The sequence below is a fragment of the Scyliorhinus canicula genome, chromosome 20 (genome assembly GCF_902713615.1).
Source record: "Scyliorhinus canicula chromosome 20, sScyCan1.1, whole genome shotgun sequence".
Classification (NCBI taxonomy): domain Eukaryota; kingdom Metazoa; phylum Chordata; class Chondrichthyes; order Carcharhiniformes; family Scyliorhinidae; genus Scyliorhinus; species Scyliorhinus canicula.
Genome location: NC_052165.1, coordinates 60,729,359 through 60,736,813, shown reverse-complemented (window position 1 = coordinate 60,736,813; position 7,455 = coordinate 60,729,359).

Genomic DNA, 7,455 nt, shown 5'->3' with positions numbered 1-7,455 from the left:
CTGTGGGTTTCGCCCCCACAACCCAAAGATGTGCAGGTTAGGTGGATTGGCCACGTTAAATTGCCCTTTAATTGGAAAAAATAATTGGGTACTCTAAATTTATTTAAAAAAAAGAATGGTATGAAATTGAAAGAAAATTAATAGAAGATTAATGGCAGGTTTGAAAATTGAGAAAGTTTTAGAAACCAGCGAGGATGAGTAACAAAAAGGAAGAAAATAAATTGAGAGTAAACTAGTAAGAAATATAAAAACAGAAAGCTTCCCTGGGAGGATGCGGAGGGAATTAATGATGGGAATCAAAGAAATATGGTAGAGACTTTGAATAAATATACTTTATCTTCACGGCAGAGACACTAAAAGCATCCCAATAATAGTAGAAAATCAGGGATAAAAGGGAGGCAGGAACATAAAACAATTATTATCACTACAGAAAACATACTAGGCAACTAATGGGTGTAAAAACTGACATGTTCAATGGGCCTAATGTCCTACAAATCTCTTGAAATAAATGGCTGCAGAGATAATGGATGCATTAGATGCAAACTTCCAAAATTCGCCAGATTCTGGAAAGATCCCAGAGAATTTGAAAATCACAAATATTAATGCCTTTATTATAATACTGCATAGGGGTCCCATTAATTAAACCAGCAATAGGCCAGTTAAGGTCACTATGTTGTAATTGGGAGCAATCAAGTACCTTTCTCACAACGTCTGTGACAGTAATTTTAAACTTAAATCCTAACATAGGAATATTCTAGCTATGAAGGAAGGTTGACTAGCTATGAAGAAAGGTTGAGTAGATTAGGATTGTTTTCGTTGGAAAGATGGAGGTTGAGGGGGGACCTCATCAGGGCCGGCTCAAGGCACCGGCAACTCGGGCTGTTGCCCGGGGCGCCATGTGCTCGGGGGCGCCAGAGACTCGGGTCCCGCGCATGCGCACTTGGGCCGGTGCCAACCAGCGCATGCGCGGTGGCCGCCCGCCCCCAGGGCGGCCCCCCGGCTCGGTCCGCCCCCCCGCTCGGTCCCCCCCGCCCCGCCCTCGGGTCCGCCCCCCCGCCCCGTCCTCGGGTCCGCCCCCCCGCGTGTCCGCCCCCCTCGGGTCCGCCCCTCCTCGGCCCCGCCCCCCCTCGGGTCAGCCCCTCCTCGCCCCCGCGTCCCTCCTCGGCCCCCCCCCCCTCGGGTCTGCCCCGCCTCGCCCCCGCCCCCCCGCCCCTCCTCGCCCCCGCCCCCCCCGCCCCTCCTCGCCCCCGCCCCCCCGCCCCTCCTCGCCCCCGCCCCCCGCCCCTCCTCGCCCCCCCTCGGCCCCCCTCGGCCCTGCCCCGGCCCCGCCCCCCCTCGGCCCCCCCGGCCCCGCCCCCCCTCGGCCCCCCCGGCCTCGGCCCCGCCCCCCCCCCCCGGCCCCGGCCCCGCCCCCCCGGCCCCGGCCCCGCCCCCCCAAGGGCGCCGAAGTTCAGCTTGCCTGGGGCGCCAGCAACCCTAGAGCCGGCGCTGGACCTCATTGAGGTCTACAAAATTATGAGAAGTATGGACAGGGTGGATAGCAACAAGCTTTTTCCAAGAGTGGGGGTGTCAATTACAAGGGGTGACGATTTCAAGGTGAGAGGGGGAAAGTTTAAGGGAGATGTGTGTGGAAAGTTTTTTACGCAGAGGGTGGTGGGTGCCTGGAACGCTTTGCCAGCGGAGGTGGTAGAGGCGGGCATGATAGCATCGTATAAGATGCATCTAGACAGATATATGAATGGGCGGGGAACAGAGAGAAGCAGATCCTTGGAAAATAGGCGACAGGTTTAGATAAAGGAACCGGATCGATGTAGGCTGGGAGGGCCGAAGGGCCTGTTCCTATGCTGTAAATTTCTTTGTTCTTCTTCTTTGTAATTGATGTTCAAATCTTTGTTACTGTTGACCGTTTAATAAACAAAATATTTGCATGTGCATTCCCGTGAGTACACATGCCATGTCTCAGACGAGTTTTGTTGACTATCATTCCAATCAAACTGAGAGGCCTGGACACTCTGCTTCTACCTTGGAGACATTAACACCACAGAGGCAGCAGCTAACAATCACTACAGCTGGACGTCAGCACTGGAGATATCCCTGCGACCAGAGGATGAGTGTGTGGACCAAGGGAGGGAACCTGAGCTGGGTCCCCCTAATGTTCCTGGCAGGGGTCTGGGGTCCAGGGTTGAGGTCCCCTGCAGTGGCCGGGGTGCGTATGCAGGGCGGGGTCCCCCAGCACAACCGGTTCGTTGAATGGCACTCTGAGAGAAGGCGGGACACATTGAGGTGGAGGGGGCATGTGGGCTCTGAGGGTCCCTGGGTGGAAGCCGTACCTGATTGTCGGTCTCTCACCATCTCCAATTCTATACAGATATTACAATATGGATGGCATTGTATACCCCGCAGCGCCAGCCCTTGTGGTGCTGGTGGCAGTGCAGGCAATCAGACGCCGGAGAATGTGGCAGCAGCAGCATTGATGCAGGCTCGAGGTGGCAGCCCATGTGCAGGGGGCTGCTACACACTCTGCAGACCCGGCCGGGGAGGGATCCAGAAGGGGGGGCCAGCAACTGCAAAAGGTGTACAGGCATCGTTGGTCAGCTGGCGGGACTACCATTTCTGCCTTGAAGCCCGTGGGAGATACTTTCTGGCTCCAATTAATGTTGGATACCAGCCGTGTTTTCGCCAAATTGGCCGTAGGGAAACACATGGGAAAATCACACCCGCTACCGCACTTAGTGCTTCTCCCGTTAGATCGAGCCCAATAATATTACATCTGAAAATACCTTCTAAAAATCTGATTTAATAATTCTACCTGTTATCCCCATGTCTATTGAAAAAGACCCAGCCTCCACCCCAGAGTCTCTATTGGTTAAAGCAGTTGCCTCCTTTTAGGGGGGAATCGAAGTTGTGTTCCAGCAGCAGCCAATCACGTGAGAGGTGTGGAAGGTCAGTCGTTGAGTTGCTGTTTAATGGACCAATCGATACAGTAAATCAAAAAGCAAATATTGTGGGTTCCGTTGCGAGACTGGAAATGAGGCTGAATCTTCCTTGCAGATTTCCACTTTTCACAATAACTTTGTAAGAATTGGCAACACAGTGACCTGTTGTCTGGAGTTAAACATAACGAGTGATTCACTGGATGGGGTACTGAAAGGCAACCAGCACCTTTGGAAACAGGCCCATAGGAGCAAGAGCAGACCCCTTGAGCCTGCTCCCCTATCAAATTAGATCATGGCTGATCTTCTACTTTAATGCCATTTACCAACACTTTCCCAGAACCCTTGATATCTTTAATATTCAAAAATCTATCCATCTCAGTCTTGACCATACTCAATGACTGCGCCTCCACAGTTCTCTGGGGTAAATTAATTCCAAAGATTCACCAAGATTCACCATGCTCTGACTAAAGAAATTCCTCCTCATCTCAGTCCTAAACACCTACTTCTTATTCTAGACAGTGTGCCCTGGTTCTAGATTCCTCCAGCTGTGGGAAACATCCTTCCTGCATCTACCCTGTTGAGCCCTGTAAGAATATTTTACAGTTCAATGAGATGACCTCTCTTTCTCTAAACTCTCGAGAATATAGACCCAGGGCACGATTCAGCGACACAGTTGCACCCGGCACGGCTCCAGGTGCAACAGGTGAATTGTGGGCGAGCCCCAAATCGGGCTCCGTGCCAGGCGCGGGTCGATCGTGAGTCACCGGACTTGCTCCGCCCGGTGCGATATGGATCTCGCCTTCGCTGGGTGAGATTCAGATCTGAATATTTAAATGATCCTTGCAGCTTATTTGAATACATGGATGCCGGATTCACCCTGGGAGACCTCGCCAGGGCACTGTTTTGAGCTGGTTCACACAAATGTGGACCAGGCGTAACGGCACCTGAGGGCAGGCGGCTCCCAGGCCATTGGAAACCTCCAGGGTGGCACCCGGGCAGACCCACTGTCATCTGGATTCCTTGCCAGGGTGCCAGGCTGGCAGTGCAAGGGTGCCTGGCTGGCAGTGCAAGGGTGCCCAGGTGCCAGGTTGGCACTGCCAGGGGTTGGGCCTGTGAGGGGCTTGCCAGGTAGAGGAGGAATGGGGGGGTCCCGGGAGCCTCTCCAAGATTGGGGAGGGGGGGGCAGGGTGTCGGGGAGTGGGTCAAAAGAGGGGGGAGGGCTGGGGGAAGAGGATAGATCGGGGCTGCCGGACAAAGTGGCTACCCGATCTGCAAGCAACTTTTTCTGCTGGTTGATGCGACCGTCAATTCACACGAGACAGAGAGTTGAAGTGAACAGTGGCTTTAACCAACTAGAACAGTGCCTACTTGCGACTGTTCGGCAATGAGAGCCGCCTACAAGGTAGCTGCTCTTTCTACCTCCCCTCAAGGGGGCAGAGCCAGGGCGGAGCCCACAAGGGCACCAACATGATACAATCAGTGTAGTACAGTACAATGGCTCATAGCTGGAGCCCACATGGGCAACAGCATGGTACAATGTAGTACAGTGGTGAATGGTTACTATAATACGTTCACCATACTGGTGAGCTTCAGGAAATCCCTCTAAATATGGCCTCGACGGGCAGAAACTCCCTGAGAGCCAAAAAAAAGGCAAAGTGCCGCTGGATAGCGGGGTCCACTGAATTGCTACCCCAGCCTCATCAATCCCTCCTCGCAGGGAAAAGATACCACGCAACAGTCACTGATGCCAGAGACGTGGAGAGAGAAAATGCTGGGGGTTGAGAGAAAGACACATTATTGAGTGGCAACATTAAATAAAACAGTTATCTGGTGCTAGAACCATATTGATCTTTTCAGTGGATATTTGTACATTCCCAAGTAAGGTTTTGTTTAAAATGTATTTTCAATTTGGCATTGCTGTAAAGGTGAAACATATTTAAATGTTTATGCCACCTACAGGTGTTTCCATTTTGACTAGAACATTGTTGAGTCATAGGGCACAAATACACTTTAGCAACTAATATCTCGGTTTGAGTTAGATTTTGTTTTGAATTGCCAGCAATCTCCAAATAATCAAGCAGAAGATTTAAGAGAACCAGGTCTTCAGAGTACATTTAGTACACAGTGTTCAACTGAGCTTTAGTAATGCTGTTCTTTAAAGTTCCTATTTCAAAGTGTCTGATGAGCAAAATGAAGTAGACATCAATTTTAATTTAATAAGATCTGAGGGATCAAAATAACACTTTCTAAAAAAAATAAATTCAGAGTACCCAATTATTTTTTTTCCAATTAGGGGGCAATTTAGCGTGGCCAATCCACCTACCTTGCACATCTTTGGGTTGTGGGGGTGAGACCCAGGGAGACACGGGTTGAATGTATAAACTCCACATGGACAATGACCCGGGGCCGGGTTCGAACCTGGGTCCTCGGCTCCACGAGGCAGCAGTGCTAACGACTAACCACAAAAAAAAAATTCTATGCTGCGGCGGGATCAAAACAACACTTGACAATTTTTCCGTCGATTCCCTAAAAATATCACACTTGTAATTCATTAAATATATCAGTTTACACAGGATCAGGATCTTCCTGCTTTCCATTATTTTGCAGCAGTTCAATCAAGATGTGCTTTGTTTTGTGTGGATGGAAAGGGATGGAATGGTTCCAATTTAGCAAATTTGTGAAACCAGAGATTGCACTTTGTAGATTTAGGCCGCAAATCATGAGTGTGCCTAAGACTGGCACTTTCGGACCAGTCAAGTACCAAGTCTACCTCAGATTACCCTGGAAGAATGCTGCCATTAAACCAAAAATATGTTCTGTCCACCACACAAATGAGTATGAATGTCAGTGCTAGGAATGATGCCAGGAATGCAGGTCGCATATCCTAACATCGCATCAAATAGTATTACCTTTGGCTGTTCACAAGGCAGCGTACTAACTGTACTCAACCACCCTGTGTTGCAAAACTCAGAACATAATGTCTAATGATAGATACGATTCCACAATTAAATAGCGCCTGCTGAACAATCCTAAATATGCTAAGAAAATGACACTAGCAACCAATTGAAGGTTATCAGTTGGGCTCACAATGTGGCTTATTTAGCTAGAAGTTATATATATTCATATACAGGGACCAGTCATTTGCAGACAAAAGGAACATGTCCAGACATTGCACCTTTAAAAAAATTAAACAAAAGACTGGGGGACATAACGCCTCGAGTAACCATAGTTGACTTGCCAATCAATGAGCTTCTCAGTGTACAGTAGTCCCCCGTTATACCGCGCTCCACAATACCGCGGTTCGCGATATACCGCGGGGGGGCTTATGGACCCCAACTGTCAGTTGTGTCAATTTCAGCGGCCGGCTGATTATTTCAGTGAGAGCAGCTTCCCTCTCTGGATCAAAGTGAGCCGGCCGCTGAAATTGACACTGCCGGCTGCTCTCTCCCTCCAATCAGAAACATTAAAACTTAAAAGTTGGATTGGAGGGAGAGAGCAGCCGGCAGTGTCAATTTCAGCGGCCGGCTCACTTTGATCCGGAGAGGGAAGCTGCTCTCTCACTGAAACAATCAGCCGGCCGCTGAAATTGACACTGCCGAGGGAGGGGCGGGTGTTGGGGGGGAGAAGAGGGGGGGGCGGGTGTTGGGGGGGGGAGAAGAGGGGGAGGGGGGGAGAAGAGGGGGAGGGGGGGGAGAAGAGGGGGAGGGGGGGAGAAGAGGGGGAGGGGGGGGAGAAGAGGGGGGGAGAAGAGGGGGGGAGAAGAGGGGGGGAGAAGAGGGGGAGAAGAAGAGGGGGGAGAAGCGGGGGGGAGGGGGGGCGAGAAGAGGGGGGAGAAGAGGGGGGGGAGAAGGGGGGGAGAAGGGGGGGGGAGAAGAAGAGGGGGTGTTGGGGGGAGAAGAGGGGGGAGAAGGGGGGGGAGAAGAGGGGGGAGAAGAGGGGGGGGCGGGGTGTTGGGGGGGAGAAGAGGGGGGGCGGGTGTTGGGGGGGAGAAGAGGGGGGGGGGTGTTGGGGGGGAGAAGAGGGGGGCGGGGTGTTGGGGGGGAGAAGTGGGGGGGCGGGTTGTTGGGGGGAGAAGTGGGGGGAGAAGTGGGGGGGGAGAAGTGGGGGGGGAGAAGTGGGGGGGCGGGTGTTGGGGGGAGAAGAGGGGGCGGGTGTTGGGGGGGAGAAGAGGGGGGCGGGTGTTGGGGGGGAGAAGAGGGGGGGCGGGTGTTGGGGGGGAGGGGAGGGGGGTGGGTCTGTGGGGGAGGACCCCCCTGTGGGTGTGGGGAGACCCCCCTGTGGGTGTGGGGGAGAGAGGGGGGCCCTGCGGGTGTTGCGGGAGAGAGGGGGGCCCTGCGGGTGTTGGGGGGGAGGGGTGGGGGGGCGGGTGTTGGGGGGGAGCGGGTGTGGGCGGGTGTTGGGGAGACCCCCTGTGGGTGTGGGGGAGACCCCCCTGGGGGAGACCCCCTGGGGGTGTGGGGGAGAGAGGGTGGACCTGCGGGTGTTGGGGGAGAGAGGGGGGCCCTGCGGGTGTTGGGGG